Source organism: Ranitomeya variabilis, chromosome 4 (genome assembly GCF_051348905.1).
Source record: "Ranitomeya variabilis isolate aRanVar5 chromosome 4, aRanVar5.hap1, whole genome shotgun sequence".
In the NCBI taxonomy this organism is placed as follows: Eukaryota; Metazoa; Chordata; class Amphibia; order Anura; family Dendrobatidae; genus Ranitomeya; species Ranitomeya variabilis.
In genome coordinates, this window is record NC_135235.1 from 607,486,011 (window position 1) to 607,505,592 (window position 19,582).

Genomic DNA, 19,582 nt, shown 5'->3' on the forward strand with positions numbered 1-19,582 from the left:
CCCTCACGAGAACCCCCAGGGCGATCAGGGTGAGCTCTATGGAAGGCGCGGACCAAATCAGTCGCATGAACATCGGAGGCGACCACCCAGGAATTATCCTCCTGACCATAACCCTTCCACTTAACCAAATACTGGAGTTTGCGTCTGGAAACACGAGAATCCAAGATCTTCTCAACAACATACTCCAATTCTCCCTCCACCAGCACCGGAGCAGGAGGCTCAACCGAAGGAACAACGGGCACCTCATACCTCCGCAACAACGACCGATGGAACACATTATGAATAGCAAACGATGCTGGGAGATCCAAACGAAAAGATACAGGGTTAAGAATCTCCGAGATCCTATAAGGACCGATGAACCGAGGCTTGAACTTAGGAGAAGAGACCTTCATAGGGACAAAACGACAAGACAACCACACCAAATCCCCAACAAGAAGTCGGGGACCCACGCAGCGACGGCGATTAGCAAACTGCTGAGTCTTCTCCTGAGATAACTTCAAATTGTCCACCACCTGATTCCAAATCTGATGTAGCCTGTCCACCACCACGTCCACTCCAGGACAATCCGAAGGCTCCACCTGACCAGAGGAAAAACGAGGATGAAACCCCGAATTACAAAAAAAAGGAGAGACCAACGTGGCCGAACTAGCCCGATTATTAAGAGCAAATTCGGCCAGTGGCAAAAAAGCAACCCAGTCATCTTGATCAGCAGAAACAAAACACCTCAAATAAGTTTCCAAGGTCTGATTAGTTCGCTCCGTCTGGCCATTCGTCTGAGGATGGAATGCAGACGAGAAAGACAAATCAATGCCCATCTTGGCACAAAACGTCCGCCAAAATCTAGACACAAACTGGGATCCCCTGTCAGAAACGATATTCTCCGGAATCCCATGCAAACGAACCACGTTCTGAAAAAATAAAGGGACCAACTCAGAGGAGGAAGGCAACTTAGGCAAGGGCACCAAATGAACCATCTTAGAAAAGCGGTCACACACAACCCAGATAACGGACATTTTCTGTGAAACCGGGAGATCAGAAATAAAATCCATGGAAATGTGCGTCCAAGGCCTCTTCGGGATGGGCAAGGATAACAACAACCCACTGGCCCGAGAACAGCAAGGCTTAGCTCGAGCACACACTTCACAAGACTGCACAAAGGTACGCACATCCCTAGACAAGGAAGGCCACCAAAAAGACCTGGCCACCAAGTCTCTAGTACCAAATATTCCAGGATGACCAGCCAACACAGAAGAATGGACCTCGGAGATGACTCTACTGGTCCAATCATCCGGAACAAACAGTCTTTCTGGTGGACAACGATCCGGTTTATCCACCTGAAACTCCTGCAATGCACGTCGCAAGTCTGGGGATACGGCGGACAATATTACCCCATCCCTAAGGATACCAGTAGGCCCAGAGTCTCCAGGAGAGTCAGGCACAAAACTCCTGGAAAGAGCATCTGCCTTCACATTCTTTGAACCTGGCAGGTATGAAACCACGAAATTGAAACGAGAAAAAAACAACGACCAACGAGCCTGTCTAGGATTCAAACGCCTGGCAGACTCAAGGTAAATGAGATTCTTGTGATCAGTCAAGACCACCACACGATGTTTAGCACCCTCAAGCCAATGACGCCACTCCTCAAATGCCCACTTCATGGCCAAAAGCTCCCGATTACCCACATCATAATTGCGCTCGGCGGGCGAGAATTTTCTAGAGAAGAATGCACATGGCTTCATCACCGAGCCATTAGAACTTCTCTGTGACAAAACCGCCCCCGCTCCAATCTCGGAAGCATCAACCTCAACCTGAAAAGGAAGTGAAACATCTGGTTGACACAACACAGGAGCAGAAGAAAACCGGCGCTTAAGTTCCTGAAAGGCCTCCACGGCCGCAGGAGACCAATCAGCAACATCAGCACCCTTTTTTAGTCAAATCAGTCAAAGGTTTAACAATACTGGAAAAATTAGCAATGAACCGACGATAAAAATTAGCAAACCCCAAGAACTTCTGAAGGCTCTTAACAGATGTAGGTTGTGTCCGGTCACAAATCGCCTGAACCTTGACGGGATCCATCTCAATAGTAGAAGGAGAAAAAATGTACCCCAAAAAAGAAATCTTCTGGACTCCGAAGAGACACTTTGAGCCCTTCACAAACAGAGAATTGGCCCGCAGAACCTGAAACACCTTCCTGACCTGTAGAACATGAGACTACCAGTCATCAGAAAACACCAAAATATCATCCAAATACACAATCATAAACTTATCCAGATATTCACGGAAAATATTGTGCATAAAGGACAGAAAGACTGACGGAGCATTGGAGAGTCCAAAAGGCATTACCAAATACTCAAAATGGCCCTCAGGCGTATTAAATGCGGTTTTCCACTCATCACCCTGTTTTATCCGCACCAGATTATACGCACCGCGAAGATCTATCTTAGTGAACCACCTAGCCCCCTTAATGCGAGCAAACAAATCAGTCAATAATGGCAATGGATACTGATACTTGACTGTAATCTTATTCAGAAGGCGATAATCTATACAAGGCCTCAGGGAACCATCTTTTTTTGCCACAAAAAAAAAACCTGCTCCCAGAGGGGACGAAGATGGACGAATATGTCCCTTTTCCAAGGACTCCTTAATATAATTCCGCATAGCAGTATGCTCTGGCAGTGACAGATTAAATAAACGACCCTTAGGGAACTTACTGCCAGGAATCAATTCTATAGCACAGTCACAATCTCTATGCGGAGGGAGCGAATTGAGCTTAGGCTCCTCAAAAACATCCCTATAGTCAGACAAAAACGCAGGGATCTCAGAAGGAGTAGATGAAGCGATTGAAATCGGAGGTGCATCATCATGAACCCCCTGACATCCCCAGCTTAACACAGACATTGTTTTCCAGTCCAGGACAGGATTATGAGTTTGTAACCATGGCAGACCAAGCACTAGTACATCATGTAAATTATAAAGTACAAGGAAGCGAATCACCTCCTGATGAACGGGAGTCATGCGCATGGTCACTTGTGTCCAATACTGTCTTTTATTCATAGCCAATGGTGTAGAGTCAATTCCCTTCAGAGGAATAGGAACTTCCAGAGGTTCCAGACTAAAACCGCAGCGTTTAGCAAATGACCAATCCATAAGACTCAGGGCAGCGCCCGAATCCACATAGGCATCGACGGAAATGGAAGACAGTGAAAAAATCAGAGTCACAGACAAAATGAACTTAGGCTGCAGAGTACCAATGGCAAAAGATTTATCAACCCTTTTTGTGCGTTTAGAGCATGCTGATATAACATGAGCTGAATCACCACAATAGAAACACAATCCATTTTTCCGCCTATAATTTTGCCGTTCACTTCTGGACTGAATTCTATCACATTGCATAGTCTCAGGTGCCTGTTCAGAAGACACCGCCAACTGGTGCACGGGTTTGCGCTCCCGTAAACGCCGATCAATCTGAATGGCCATAGCCATAGACTCATTCAGACCTGTAGGCGTAGGGAACCCCACCATAATATCCTTAATGGCCTCAGAAAGACCATTTCTGAAGTTTGCAGCCAGGGCGCACTCATTCCACTGAGTAAGCACCGACCATTTCCGAAACTTCTGACAATATATCTCCGCTTCATCATGCCCCTGAGAGAGGGCTAATAAAGCCTTTTCAGCCTGAATCTCCAGGTTAGGTTCCTCATAGAGCAATCCCAATGCCAGAAAAAACGCATCCACACTGAGCAATGCAGGATCCCCTGGTGCCAATGCAAATGCCCAATTCTGAGGGTCGCCCCGCAGGAAAGATATTACAATCTTGACCTGTTGAGCAGGGTCTCCAGAGGAGCGAGATTTTAAAGAAAGAAACAATTTACAATTGTTCCTGAAATTCAGGAAGGTAGATCTATCTCCAGAAAAGAACTCTGGAATAGGAATTCTAGGTTCAGACATGGGAGTGTGAACAACAAAATCCTGTATGTTTTGAACTTTTGCCGCGAGATTACTCAGGCTGGAAGCCAAACTCTGGACATCCATGTTAAACAGCTAAGATCAGAGCCATTCAAGGGTTAAGAGGAGGTAAGAAGCAGCTAGACAGCAATTAAGGGCTAGGCAGCAAAACTCTGAAGGGAAAAAAAAAAAAAAAAATTCCCTTAAACACTTCTCTTTCTCCTGCTTCAGCCCAAACAATTAACACTTTGTGGGCCGGCTATACTGTCATGAATGCCAATGGCTTGGGATAGCACAGGACAAGCAAAGTACAAATATATTACGGACGAGCTCTAGGGTGATGGAACCTGGGCTGACCGCTGCCCTACGCCTGACAAACGCAACTAGAGATAGCCAGGGAGCGTGCCTACGTTGGTTCTAGACGCCACGCACCAGCCTAAGAGCTAACTAGCACTGCAGAGAAAATAAAGACCTCACTTGCCTCCAGCGGAATGAACCCCAAAAGATATAGTTGCCCCCCACATGTATTGACGGTGAAATGAGAGGAAGGCACACACATAGAGATGATATATATAGTTTTAGCAAATTGAGGCCCGCTGTAAACTAGAAAGCAGAACGATACAAAAGGGGACTGAGCGGTCAGCAAAAAACCCTAATCAAAAAAACCATCCTGAGATTACAAGAACCCATGTGCCAACTCATGGCACATGGGGAGAACCTCAGTCCACTAGAGCTACCAGCTAGCATAGAGACATAATAAGCAAGCTGGACAAAAAACCAAACAACTGAAAATCAGCACTTAGCTTATCCTGAAAGATCTGGGAGCAGGTAGGCAGGAACCAAACAGAGCACATCTGAATACATTGATAGCCGGCAAGGGAAATGACAGAAAGGCCAGGTAAAATAGGAAACACCCAGCCACAGATGGACAGGTGGAAACCAAAGGCCGCAACCCACCAAAGTCACCCAGTACCAGCAGTAACCACCAGAGGGAGCCCACAAACAGAATCCACAACAGGTGGGATCCTGACAGAGGTCTGGCAACTTGAGATAACGTAACGGGACCGTGCCTGCTCAGCATAGCGGCGGTGCCCAAGGAGGGATTGGAAGCGAGATAGATTGTGCTGAGTGAGAAACGAGATCAAAGCAAGAAGGAGAATACCAGTAGGAGTCGTGCTGTGAGACCGAGGCAACATCCTACTGAGGCGCACAACCGGCGGCCGGAACGCCGAGGAAGTATTACTATATTCAGCTTCAGGCAATACTTCAAACCAACGGCAGGACAGTCAGTCATAGGCGGGCTGTCTCACCTAAATCACCTACGAAGACATAGGGGGCAACTTGTGGAGAGGGGCGACTCTAGGGTCCCGGAAGAGCTCCGAGCTTACCCGTCATACGGGTGCCGTCCTAACCGTAACATCAGGGAGGGACGGAAGATTAGCAGAACATCATCTAATCGAGTTGTGAGGGAACTTAAGAAACAGACACAACAGTTGTGGGGACTTTCTGTAAGCACAGCAGGGAAGGACCGCAACACATAGCGCTAGCAGGAAGGCACAGATTTCCACCTGCAAGGAGAACTCTGGAGGTGTCATTGGACCGGCCGGACTTGCGCAGCCTGGTTAACCGTATTCCGGATTGAGGACCCAGAGATCTTCAGTAAAGAGGTAAAGAGACTGCAACCTGGTGTCCTTGTTATTTACTGCACCGCACCACCACCACCATCCACATCTATCCGTCACTGTACGCCCCTCAGCAGGGTCACGGACCGGGCCTAGCCACCGTGACAACCCCAGAGCAGAGACTCAGAGGCCCGGTATCGGGTACCCCTCGGCCCTGCGGCAGTGGGGGCGCTACATTACCATAACTGCTGCTAACTGTATCCCTATGAATTGTGATGTCTCCCCTAGTGCACAACCCTCCCCAATCCCCGGGACGGACTTGAGGTAAAAAGAGAAAACACAGTAGTTTGACAATAAATGGCTTCACCCAACCATTGACCATGAGTGGAGAAAAAGTTTTGGTGTTATCATTCATATTCTCTGAAAAAAGGCCAAGAAAGTAAAAATTCTGTCGGGGTATGTAAACTTTTGAGCACAGCTGTATATTGTTTGGGAGAAAGTATTCAGTACAACTTGTGTTTTAATCATTTAAACTTCTGCTCTTTCTTGGTTTTTCGGTCCAATGGGCGGCCCTATCAGTTACTCAGTGACTGGCAGAGATAGCTGTCAGTCACTGATAGGACCACCTACAGAACATAAAATAACGAAAAGAACAGAGGTTTATGATGAACTGGACTTGTGATGTAACAGTGGCTGCAGAGATCCATAAAACATTGTTTTTCTTTGTAAATTTTGCCTTTCCATTGTGGAGATATTAGCAATCAAAATATTTGGTATCTAATGAGCTATCGTTTGTTAAGTTTAAGTGGGTGTTATCCGACAGTTTTCACTGGCGGCATGTACTTCATCTCCCTCTACGATACTAAACAGCCATAAATAGGCAGTAACACACAGCAGAATAAGAACACACCCCAAAATGGCTTAGGTTTTTCATTGCAGTGGCAGACACCAACAAATAAAATCCTATGAGCAAAAACAGTATATGGGCCCTTTACAGTACAATAATTCTATCTATGATAGTGGAAGTGTACCCTCTTACCTACTGGGCCACTGCGTCGCTGCAAAAGGTTACACCAACAGGGTGTCCGTCCCTGGTCTCTCCTGCTCAACAGTTGCTTTACGTACAACAGACATTTTTGACTCATTTCTGGACAGGCAATGTGGGTAAAGGGATAGCGCAGCAGAACCAAGAGTGCTATGAGATGAGGCGAACTGATAGAAGGGTTTGTAATGTGACATTGGTAAAATCAGCTTTGTTGCCCTCTCCCATATCAGAAAGGTGTTAATCATCTATACATTCTAATCATGTAGGAGATTAGTCCAGGAGGTCAGAGTTATACAATTACATCTTACACTCTGGGCTGCTGCCTGCTTATGATTGGTCAGCTTCATACAGGGGGAAGAAGTACAGTAAATCCCCCCCAGTGAAAACTCTTATAACACCCACTTAGAATTAACAAAAGTTAAAACATTAGGTGCCAAATATTATTATTATTATTATTTTAGCCTTCAGCTTAAAGTGTCAAGGTGAAAATATATTTTCTTATATACCTTTTGTACTTTTATATATTTTATACTGTGAAACAATAAGTTTTCCCTTGCTAATGCAAATGTAACTGTATTAAAGATGGCTGCCAGTGTTCATTCTTCACTTCAGTTTAGAATCTGAAAGGTTAAAGTTTCATTTCTTCTGAAATCGAAACTTGGAAATAGAAAGAAGAGGAGGAATCCTCCAGGAGACGTCCGACGAATCAGAAGGACTGAGCACTAGACGTATACTGCTTAAACCCCGCCTATTGCATTCCTTTTTAGTACCGTGTATTTGGAAAATAAAGTTCAGTTGGTATGACTGTGGCTGACACATATAGTCACATGAGCATGCACTGAGATTGAACCAGCTACCTGTCTGACTCATTCTTACCCGGTACCACATGCTTATAGTTTAATTTGGAATGACTGGTGAATGAGGGTATATTGTCGTTACGACCCCGACAATTTGGAGCCCAACGGGGGGCGTGGACAGCGATCCGAGACCCTCTGGACCCATGCCTGGATGTCTGCGGATGATACCCGTAGTGGCTGACCTCGAGGACTGATCACCCTCCGCACACGGTAAGTGGCGATCATATACACTGTATGTGTCACACTTGCTAGTGTCTCAGCCGTTATTGGTTTGTCTGTGGTCTCCTTGGGTCCGGGAGGTGACCGGTCGAGTGGTGAGATCGAACGTGATCCTGTGCCACGCTCTGAACCAGCAACTGGGAGACGTCGCATCCTGCGTATCCTCATGTACACCACACCTCCTCCACCGGTCATTGTACTCCGTTCAACCACCCTACCCGTGACTATTGTCTAGTAGTGAAGTGGAGTGATAGATTGAGCTAGTTGTACACTCACCGGCCACTTTATTAGGTACACCATGCTAGTAACGGGTTGGACCCCCTTTTGCCTTCAGAACTGCCTCAATTCTTCGTGGCATAGATTCAACAAGGTGCTGGAAGCATTCCTCAGAGATTTTGGTCCATATTGACATGATGGCATCACACAGTTGCCGCAGATTTGTCGGCTGCACATCCCAAAGATGCTCCATACAAGGCAGGATGGATCCATGCTTTCATGTTGTTCATGCCAAATTCTGACCCTACCATCCGAATGTCGCAGCAGAAATCGAGACTCATCAGACCAAGCAACGTTTTTCCAATCTTCTACTGTCCAATTTCGATGAGCTTGTACAAATTGTAGCCTCAGTTTCCTGTTCTTAGCTGAAAGGAGTGGTACCCGGTGTGGTCTTCTGCTGCTGTAGCCCATCTGCGTCAAAGTTCGACGCACTGTGCGTTCAGAGATGCTCTTAGGCCTACCTTGGTTGTAACGGGTGGCGATTTGAGTCACTGTTGCCTTTCTATCAGCTCGAACCAGTCTGCCCATTCTCCTCTGACCTCTGGCATCAACAAGGCATTTCCGCCCACAGAACTGCCGCTCACTGGATTTTTTTTCTTTTTCGGACCATTCTCTGTAAACCCTAGAGATGGTTGTGCGTGAAAATCCCAGTAGATCAGCAGTTTCTGAAATACTCAGACCAGCCCTTCTGGCACCAACAACCATGCCACGTTCAAAGGCACTCAAATCACCTTTCTTCCCCATACTGATGCTCGGTTTGAACTGCAGGAGATTGTCTTGACCATGTCTACATGCCTAAATGCACTGAGTTGCCGCCATGTGATTGGCTGATTAGAAATTAAGTGTTAACAAGAAGTTGGACAGGTGTACCTAATAAAGTGGCCAGTGAGTGTAGATTGTGGGGCGGCTTAGAGGAAGGGATAGGAGACGCAGCCTCTGTGATATTGTACCAGCTAGGTAATTAAGACGTCCCGAGAAGGGACCACCTGTATTTCTGTGGAGGGCTCTCACTAGGAGACCGCCTCCCGACTGTTTAGAATATCGTGGCAGGATAGTCTGTTAATCACTGGTGTTCAGGTTAGGGACAGAAAATATTGAGCGCGAGGCTCTTTTTCTAATACGTTGAGCGAGATTCCGTATTGTAGAACACCAGCGTTGATATCGCTGTCAATGGTTTACTGCAGAAAATCATAGTATTCTGTGAGTCATGTTGCGTCTCTTAAAGCAAAAGAAGTCTGTGCCCCACAAGTTAGATGAGGATGCTGTGGAAGTCAAGGCAATAGTAGAGTCACGGGAGGGAAAGAAGGCAGTCAAGAATGTTGAGAGATTGTATAAGCATGTAGGATTGCCCTTGTCAGGGAGATTGCAGCCGGCTATGTGGTATAACCTCATAGAGAACAAACGAGGCATGTTGAAAGATAAATGATTGTTAGAACAAGCGCAAGCTCATCTGCGAGTTGCGCGAAGCTTGAAGAACAAAGGATGAAAAATAGGTTGATGGAGAGGGAGGATCAGACAATGTGTTTGGTTATAAAATGCCTTTGAACTGTGATCTTATAGATTGTAAAATGGCCGCCGTGCCACTGGTGATGAAAATGCAGTCCCAGTCACCGCCCTGTAATGGCGGCGGGACGAGCTTTCCAGAAGCGTAGGTGTGTCCTGTTTGTGTTGTGCAGAATCCAACCTGGGTGGAGACCTGCCGCGTGTGTGTGTACGGGCCGTCCTTGGGGCTCCGCCCAGACCACGGAGGATCATAGGAAAGTTTTGTAGAAATTAAGTCTGAAAACTGCTGCAATTTGTGACTGTGTAGAAGATACGGAGCCTTGTATCAGTGCTGTGTAGGAGAGGGGAGGAGGGAGCGGACCGCTATGAGATTTCTCCTCTTTCCTCATCTGTGCTACGAACTTAGAGAAAGGGGGGCAAAGAGCTGGGCTTTTGTATTCTCCCTTGTGCGCTGTGGAATGCAGTGATTTTTCTTATCTCCGTGTTACTAGAGGGAAGGGGGGCCATGTATTGCATTCTAAGTTTTCTCTGTCCTTGGTTTAGTACACGCTGAGAGATTTATGTTTAAAGCAATAAGTACTGTATGAAATTGGAAGTGAAATAGATCTGTGTCTAGTCTTAGAGGAAAAGATTGGTAAAAGATTTACCTGCATATATATATAGCAAATTGAAGATCAACAGGGGGGCTCCCTGTTGGATAATATGGTCCCTCCCCAGCCTCGTTATGTCAATTTTCAGACCAAGAGCTTGCGTTAATCGGTGTAAATGGCAGACCCCCCAGCCCGGAAAGGCCCCTACATCTCCTCTTCCCGTGAAACCTTCACACTTACAAGGCCAGACTTTCCAGGAATCTGAAGTTTGGTTCCCCTGTCATTCACACTACTACATCACACCTCAGGAATCCCAGGTTCTTTTCTCAGTAGGGTATGGGGACATAATTACCCACCAGATAGGAGCCATAGTGAACCCAGCTAACTCTACCCTGTCACATAGAGGTTGTTTGGCCCAACAGATAGCTAGAAAAGGGAAGCCCAGTCATAGCCCAAGAGTGTCAGGCCTACCTTGCCACTTATGGCCCCTTGTATCCAGGAGACGCTATGTCCACCCAAAGAGGGAATTTGCCCTGTGATATAGTGTTACACATTGCAGGCCCCGTATATGATTACAAGACACCCGAGCACTGCCGTACAATATTGCAGACTGCCTTGCAGACAGAGCTCACCTATGCAGGACATGCTACAGGTGTGCTGATTCAGTTTTATGGAGACAAACAGAGACCTGTTGCTTATTACAGTGGCCGCCTGGATACGGTGGCAAGAGGAAGTTCCTCCTGTGTTTGGACTGTGTTGTCTGTCCAGCTGTTGCTACACAAATCTTCAGATATTGTTTTGGATTACCCACTGATGGTCCACACCCCACACGATGTACATAGTATCTTTAACCAGGTACAACCTAGCCACATGTCCATGGCTGGACAGCTGCGACTTTGGTGTGCTATTCTCATGCCTACTAATGTGATTTTGAAAAGGTGCACTGTCCTGAACCTCGCTACTCTTCTCCTAGTTCCCCTGGATCCAAAGGGGGGAGGAATAGGTGACATGGAAAAGGACACTCTTTTTCTTTCTAGAATGGATCCAGAGGAACAAGATCAGGTTTCCAAACCACATGATTGTCTAGAATTGATGTCTCAGGAAACGGCTGGTCTCTAGTGTGCCTATTCTAATGCTGATTTTGAGCTTTTTGTAGATGGATCCCGTCACCAAGATGGCCAAGGAGGCTTCTGTACCAGATATGCTGTGGTCTCAGAACATGAGGTAATCAAGGCAGAGTCAATGCCAGCTCATATGTCTGCATAAGAAGCAGAGCTCAAGGCGCTCACAGAAGCGTGCAAACTAGCAGAAGGTAAGACTGTAAATATCTACACTGATTCTAGGTATGCTTTTGGCATTGCACACGGTTATGGGCCTATCTGGAGAGCCAGGGCTTTCCTGACAGCAAATGGCCACCCCTTTGAACATGCTGAGGCAGTCCAGCAACTTATGAATGCACTACAGTTTCCCACCCAAGCAGGCATCATAAAGGTAAAGGCACATACCAAAGGCACTGATGGACGGACAAAGGGTAACGCACTGGCAGACCAGGCTGCCAAGAAAGCAGCAAGCACTCCTGTAGCCTCTCAAGTACATCACCTAGACACCCCACCATCTCCACTTGTGTTGAAAGACATCTTAGCCCGGTTACAAGAACAGGCAAGTAAGGAGGAGAAAAATAGGTGGTAAAAGATAGGGGCTTGCTCTGATACCATCACTGGACTATGGGGGAGGGGTGAAAAGGTCTGCCTACCACAGGTACTGTACCCAATGATGGCACAGGTTCTGCACGAGAATGTGCACCACTCGAAGACGGCCATGTGTGACACCCTACAGAAACAATGGATTGCCCCCGAGTTTTCCACCTGCGCAGAAAGGCAGGTACAGAGCTGCATGATATGTGCCACACATAATCAGAGTAGGACAGTGAAAACCCCATCCAAACACACTCCCCGGCCCTTTAACCAATTCCAGAGACTGCAGATTGATTATGTTCAGTTGCCTAGGGTAGGGACGTATGAGTATGTGTTGGTCTGCACTGATTTATTTTCAGGTTGGCCAGAAGCCTACCCAGTTGCCAAAGCTACGGCTAAGACAACGGCGAAGAAACTGATGGCTGAGATCATATGCAGGTATGGAGTTCCTGAAGTCATTGAAAGCGATCGGAGTTCCCATTTTACTGGAGAGATCATGTCAGAGGTAATGGCAGCACTGGGGGTAAGTCAAGCATTGCATACTCCATCCACAGAGTAGTGGAAGAGTGGAGAGACTAAATGGAATTCTTAAGCTTAAAATCCAGAAGGTAATGGCAGAGACTGGTAAACCATGGACAGAATGCCTTCCTCTAGTTTTGTTTTCATTAAGATATACCCCAAACAGGAAGACAGGACTGTCACCGTATGAGATTCTGTTTGGCAGGAGCCCCAATTTTAAATGTTTCTTTCCATAACAGTTGCAGCTCAAGTACTAGGACTTGACTAGCTATGTGCAGGCCTTACATGGACACCTTGCCAAAGTGCATTTAACTGTCTTCAGTTCTCTTCCAGACCCAGACAAGGTTCCTGGACACCATCCCTTTGTGCCAGGAGACCTGGTGTATGTGAAAAAGTTTGTGCGCAGAGATTGTCTCCAGACAAGATTTGAAGGACTTCACACGGTGATCCCGGTCACCCCCACTGCAGTAAAACTTGAAGGAAAGAGTATCTGGATCCACGCCTCATATTGTAAAAGAGACCGAACCAGTGTTTAGTCACAGTAGTGACTGAAGGGAAATGTTGCTGTTGTTTTTGATCCTGGAAATGGGGGCCATCCTCGCCCCTACCTTTTCGGCCCCTAATGTAAATGAAAATACTAAGGTCCCACTATTCTCTGGGTAAACCTGACAGCCCCGGTGAATATCTGGCGATTTGATTTCTGTGATGTAGTCAAGTGCCTTGAGACTGAACGGGTGGTAGAGGGGATCATCCAGTTTTATATATGTGTTACCAGAAATGACAACAATAATTGTTATTATTGGACAGATGCTGCCTGGAGTACGGGAGATGATTGGGGATATAAACCTAGCGAAGCCATGTTCCCTAAGGATGGGACGGGTAGGAGTCATCGTGGGAGAATGCATCTAACAGCTTTTCCGTAACCACCTAGAGGCTGTAAATGGGGTAGAAGTTGTCACCCCCTCCTCCTGAATCTTGAAAACCCCCAATCTGCTGATCTGCAGACGTTTGTACTAGGAAGGCATTTTAATTAGGTATTTAGTAGTGGATATCATGAGAATTTGGCCATATACAGCTCCAAGATATTAGCTTCAGACCGACCAAGGCCCCTGTTACCAGTACAGCTAAAACAGGCCCAAGTGAGTGCGGCGCGCCCCCACACCGCCGCAGGGCCGAGGGGTACCCGGAGCCGGGCCTCTAGTTCTCAGTCTCGGGGTTGTCACGGTGGCTAGACCCGGTCCGTGGCCCTGTCCGTCAGTGGGGGGCGTCCGGTGTAATAGGTAGTAGTAATGGTAGCGATGTAGCGGTGCGGTTGTGGGGTGTAAGTCGCGGTAAATAACGAGGACACCAGGTTGCAGTCTCTTTACCTCTTTACTGGAGATCTCTGAGTCCTCAGTCCAGAACACGGTTCACCAGGCTACGCAAGTCCGGCCGGTCCAATGGCACCTCCAGAGTTCTCCTCTCAGGTGGAAATCTGTGCCTTCCTTCTAGCGCTATGTGTTGTAGTCCTTCCCTGCTGTGCTCACGGAAAGTAACCCCACAACGGTTGTGTCTGTTTCTTAAGTTCCCTCACAACTCGATTTGATGTTCCTCTGTAATCCACCCCTTCCCTGTATTCAGGTTGGAATGGCACCCGTTTGTCAGGTAGGCCTGGAGTTCTTCCGGGACCCTAGAGTCGCCCCTCTCCCGCAATTGCCCCCCAAGACTTCATAGGTGATATGTGGTAGACAGCCCGCCTGAGACCGACTGTCCTGCCGCTGTTTGGAGTATGGCTTGAAGCTGTATTCTAATCCACTCCCTCGGCGTTCCGGCCACCGGTATTGCGCCTCAGCAAGGTGCTGCCTCTTTCAGCACAACCCCTGCTGGTATCCTCCTTCTGCTTGATCTCGTTTCTCACTCAGCACAATCTGTCTCGCTTCTAGTCCTTTCTTGAGTCCCGCCGCTTCCAGGAGCTTGCGCGGACCCGTTACGTTCTTTCAATGCCAAGCCTCTGCCAGGATCCCACCCCTGGCAGAGACCCTACAGTCTCTCCCTTCACAACACCCCCTGCCACAGGGTGTTGCTCCGTTCAATCCCGTCAGCGTTCTCTCTAACTTCCTGCCTGACCCCCAGTTTACCCACTATGGTGGGGAGTGGCCTAATGAATAGCACCCTTAGCTCCCCCCGGAGGCCCAGCTGTGAAACATATTGGTGTCTGTGATACCTGATTGGAGGAACTCCTTCAGTGCCATCGAACGTACCATGGCTCCCCTTAGTGGCGGAGCCACAGTACTGCAACGACCAGGACTCTGGGGCGCTGCACTCCCCCCTGGTTAAACACAGTACTCCGGGACTGGGAAGAAAAACAACAATACAGATTAGCAAAAAGACATACAATTTTGTTGAGTGCAAAACAATAAGTATACTTGAACAGGCTTCCCTTTATGGGAGGTGAGGACACTTCTAACGTTACAAACATAGTCAACATTATAAATTACAGGCTATGCATAACTCCTGTTACCCAACCGGGTATTCTACTTAGTGTAAATTCTGGAACAATAAATTAACATTGCCTTTAAGAAACATACACTCTTAGTTTACCAAAGGCCTTCCTATAATCACATTACAGGGTAAGGTAACTTCACATTCTCCTACTTTGAACCTGCAGGACCGCCTGTCCCTATGGCACCAGACCTACTGCCTCTCCTTTCTTTTACAGGACCGCCCCGTTCAGCCAGGGCCTACTGCCTTTCGCTACTATACATAGTATAGACATAACATTCCTTTCGTTTAAAGAACTCTGAGCCCGCTCTACTCGGCTCCTTTAAGGACTCACTCTCTAACCCCTACGGGTTCGCCTTCTGTCCTTAGTAACAAAGTAACTTTCTATGGGGACGCAGGGTTGACCTTCTATCCTCACCTTCATCATTACTTCCTTACTTTCAGCTATGCAGATCTCTATCTCTACCCCTACGGGCTCTCTGCATCTTTTCTTTCTGCAAAACATTATTTAGATTTCACATTTCAACAAATTCAACACATATAACTTAGCATGTAAAACAGTTACATTTCTTTTTCAAGCTTCATTATCACATTACTGTTCTGCAACAGTATCTTTCTCAAGTTCAATTTCACACATCCCCTTTAAGAGGGGACCAAGTCTTTCTGAGGTAGCTCGTCTTCTCAGCCTACCAGCCCACGCAAAGGTTCCAGTATGGTATCTTCGCAAAGTGTCTTTAACTAGAACCGGTAGAAAAGGTATCTTCACAAAGTGTCTCTGGCTCAAACCAATAGGGCAAATATCTTCGCAAAGTGTCTTTGGTTAAAACCAGTAGGAAGCACCTTTAAGAAGGTGCAAACTATTTACAAAGGAAGTTCGAATCATGCACAGTCCATGATTTCTGCAGTTTGTATAACTTTGTGCAAAAACTTCAGAAAAAGGAAAACAAACAAAGGGGATCCCGGGTCAACAAAGGGATCCATTAACCCTGGGCGGGTTTAGCAGCAACTTAAAAGAACAAACAGTAACTATTTACATTTTCATCAACATTGAAAGCAATATCTTACTGAGGTTCAGCGGAAGGTGATCTCCTTCCTGGCTTCACCAGACCCACAGATCGGTCCGGTGAGTCAGGACGCCGTCCTGGCTCCAGTAAAGATAGAATCCCTCTTCGGGAGGTCCTCCTCGTCGGTAGGCGTACCCGCCTCTCCGGGGCGCGGTGAGGTCGAACTTCCCCCGGTTCCGCGGGGTCAGGTCCCGCTGCTTTTCCTCCGGGACTATCCTCTTCTGGTGTCCCAGCAGCAGCCTGGAGGGCGACACATCGTTGGACCCCCCGGGCAAACCAGCCCGTCTCACTGGTGTTCCTTCTCCACCTCGTATAGGTGACGGCGTCCCCCGGCTCCAGGTTACAATCAAACCGCCTGCCAGAAGGTTCCACCTCTTCTCGGTCCACCCGGACCTGGATCGGCTCCCCAATCTCCTGTATGACCCCTCTCCCTTGCTGGGGATGGAAGGCCACCACAACACCCCAGTGCGAGGGCGGGATCTCGGGGACACCAACCAAGTCCACTTGTTCTGCAGGCTGGGGCCGGCTCCGCCACTCTGCCATAAGGCGCCGTAAGTGCTCCGCATCCGGCATGATCTTCAGACCCGGTGCAGGTGGGGTGCTTTCAGCCGGGCCCGGGTAAGGGGCAATGGGAGACAGCTTGATCTCGGTGGGTTGGCCTACCCGGGTGAGCGCGCGGGCATCGGCCCTCAGTCGGCGGGCCAGCTGGCGGGCCTCAGCCGCAGCCACACGTCCCTCCGATAACGGCGTCGGAGGTCGGCCCATCGGGGACTCGGTAAGGGTCAGACCTCCCAGCAGCGGTGCCTCGGAGTCTGTCTCGGACGCCGCGGCCTCAGACTGAGCCGACTCAGCTCTGCGTGGTGCTTCTGGTGCCGCCATTTTTTGCTCTTTTCCCGCGTCTTCTTCCCGCGGTCTCTTCCGTGGGCGGCCCCGTCCCCATGGTCTCCACCCTCCGACCAAGATCAGGAGGCGTACCTCAGCTGTTGACGGGCACGTCCTCAGGACACAAAAATACTTAGACTGGGCGGCCATTTTTCTTCGCGCTCTCCAGCTCGTCTACGCCCACTCCACGCCCCTCTTCTCTTCCTGCGCTTTCCTCAGCGCTGCAATGGCGGCGGATTTTGGCGGCAACTGGCGCAGCACAGTCTTTGTAATAAAGTACAGTCCAAGCACAACAAATCACAGTCTCTAGGCACACATGACCTGATTCTTCAGGCTTAAGTAGATCCTGTTCGTGACGCCAAGTCTGCGGCGCGCCCCCACACCGCCGCAGGGCCGAGGGGTACCCGGAGCCGGGCCTCTAGTTCTCAGTCTCGGGGTTGTCACGGTGGCTAGACCCGGTCCGTGGCCCTGTCCGTCAGTGGGGGGCGTCCGGTGTAATAGGTAGTAGTAATGGTAGCGATGTAGCGGTGCGGTTGTGGGGTGTAAGTCGCGGTAAATAACGAGGACACCAGGTTGCAGTCTCTTTACCTCTTTACTGGAGATCTCTGAGTCCTCAGTCCAGAACACGGTTCACCAGGCTACGCAAGTCCGGCCGGTCCAATGGCACCTCCAGAGTTCTCCTCTCAGGTGGAAATCTGTGCCTTCCTTCTAGCGCTATGTGTTGTAGTCCTTCCCTGCTGTGCTCACGGAAAGTAACCCCACAACGGTTGTGTCTGTTTCTTAAGTTCCCTCACAACTCGATTTGATGTTCCTCTGTAATCCACCCCTTCCCTGTATTCAGGTTGGAATGGCACCCGTTTGTCAGGTAGGCCTGGAGTTCTTCCGGGACCCTAGAGTCGCCCCTCTCCCGCAATTGCCCCCCAAGACTTCATAGGTGATATGTGGTAGACAGCCCGCCTGAGACCGACTGTCCTGCCGCTGTTTGGAGTATGGCTTGAAGCTGTATTCTAATCCACTCCCTCGGCGTTCCGGCCACCGGTATTGCGCCTCAGCAAGGTGCTGCCTCTTTCAGCACAACCCCTGCTGGTATCCTCCTTCTGCTTGATCTCGTTTCTCACTCAGCACAATCTGTCTCGCTTCTAGTCCTTTCTTGAGTCCCGCCGCTTCCAGGAGCTTGCGCGGACCCGTTACGTTCTTTCAATGCCAAGCCTCTGCCAGGATCCCACCCCTGGCAGAGACCCTACAGTCTCTCCCTTCACAACACCCCCTGCCACAGGGTGTTGCTCCGTTCAATCCCGTCAGCGTTCTCTCTAACTTCCTGCCTGACCCCCAGTTTACCCACTATGGTGGGGAGTGGCCTAATGAATAGCACCCTTAGCTCCCCCCGGAGGCCCAGCTGTGAAACATATTGGTGTCTGTGATACCTGATTGGAGGAACTCCTTCGGTGCCATCGAACGTACCATGGCTCCCCTTAGTGGCGGAGCCACAGTACTGCAACGACCAGGACTCTGGGGCGCTGCACTAGCGTTTGCGAAATGTAGTTAATGAAGTGATACCCATTCCAGGTCTCAGTTGGCAAGAGGTTTTCTCCATAGAAACACAAACAGCCCCAAGGAAAAAAACTATGGTTAGAATGGGTGAGATACAATGTAAGAGTTCAGAATATCTCTGTAGGATGTATTGCTTGTGCTGCTGCGAATACACACCTATACACACATGCATTGCTTTTTCCTGATGACAACACCACTGCCTGTGTCATGAATCTGTTGAAAGGTTTGAAGCCCACTGATTGCCCAGATTATGTCCCACTAATTCATAAGGAACCTAAACTAAAGGTCCCAGGAGAAGTAACCGTACACGTTTCTGCAAAGAGAGCAGTTCTCTAGATACTGATTTGCTAATTAAACATACACAATATATGTACACCAAAGATACCTGATGAACCTACCAGACAGAGAAGTTTTGATCAGCTCCACATGAGTTATGAAGAAGATCCACTAGTATATATTTATACCATTGGAGTGCCAAGGGGGGTGCCTGACCAGTTTAAAGCCCAGAACCAGATTTATGCTGGCTTTGCTTCTATAATCCCACAAGTGCAGATTAATAAAAATGTTGAATGGATCAAATATATATATTACAGTGAACAAAGGTTTGTCAATTATAGCTGTGATGCCTTCCAGGGTATAGTTGAGGATTTGGGCCCTAACACTTGTATGACCCGTGCTGCAACCCGACCTAAAAGAATTACACTGAATCCTGTCCAGACAAGATCACATGTAGTGACATAAGAAGCTGACACAGGATTGTGGTTGGCGGATAGTGGGGACATTAACTTTTAGGAGTAGGCTGACAGCAATCCTTTTGGGAAGGAGCTGTAGACCAGCATGTCATGTCACTCCCCACCACCAGAGAACCAACCACATCAGGTAGGGTAAGACAGATACAGGAGTATTATCCCTGGAGGCCCTCTGACTAGCTAGCTATGCAAAAACATTTGGCTGACCCTGAGAACCAACCTTTCTCATTTTACAGACAAATAATGACCATATGTTGGACGTATAAGTGCACCTAGGCAGGCCTAGGGAGTTGGTGAGCACAAAAACAGGTGACGTGCTAGGACGCAAATTAAGATTTTCTACAGATGTGATAAAGGAGAGAGTGTAGAGCTATACTTTGGACAGTTATAGCTGAAATGGGAAGACATGGAGTACAGTCCCATAAACCCACTTGATGTTAGAGTATTGGTAAATACATTCATTGACGGTATGACCAAAGACTTACGAGACGAAATATAGACAGCCAGACCTGAATGGCGAAATGTAGATCCGAAAGACCTGAAGGTTTCTAAAGAAGTTGAACAAATTAGGACAATAAGACGACG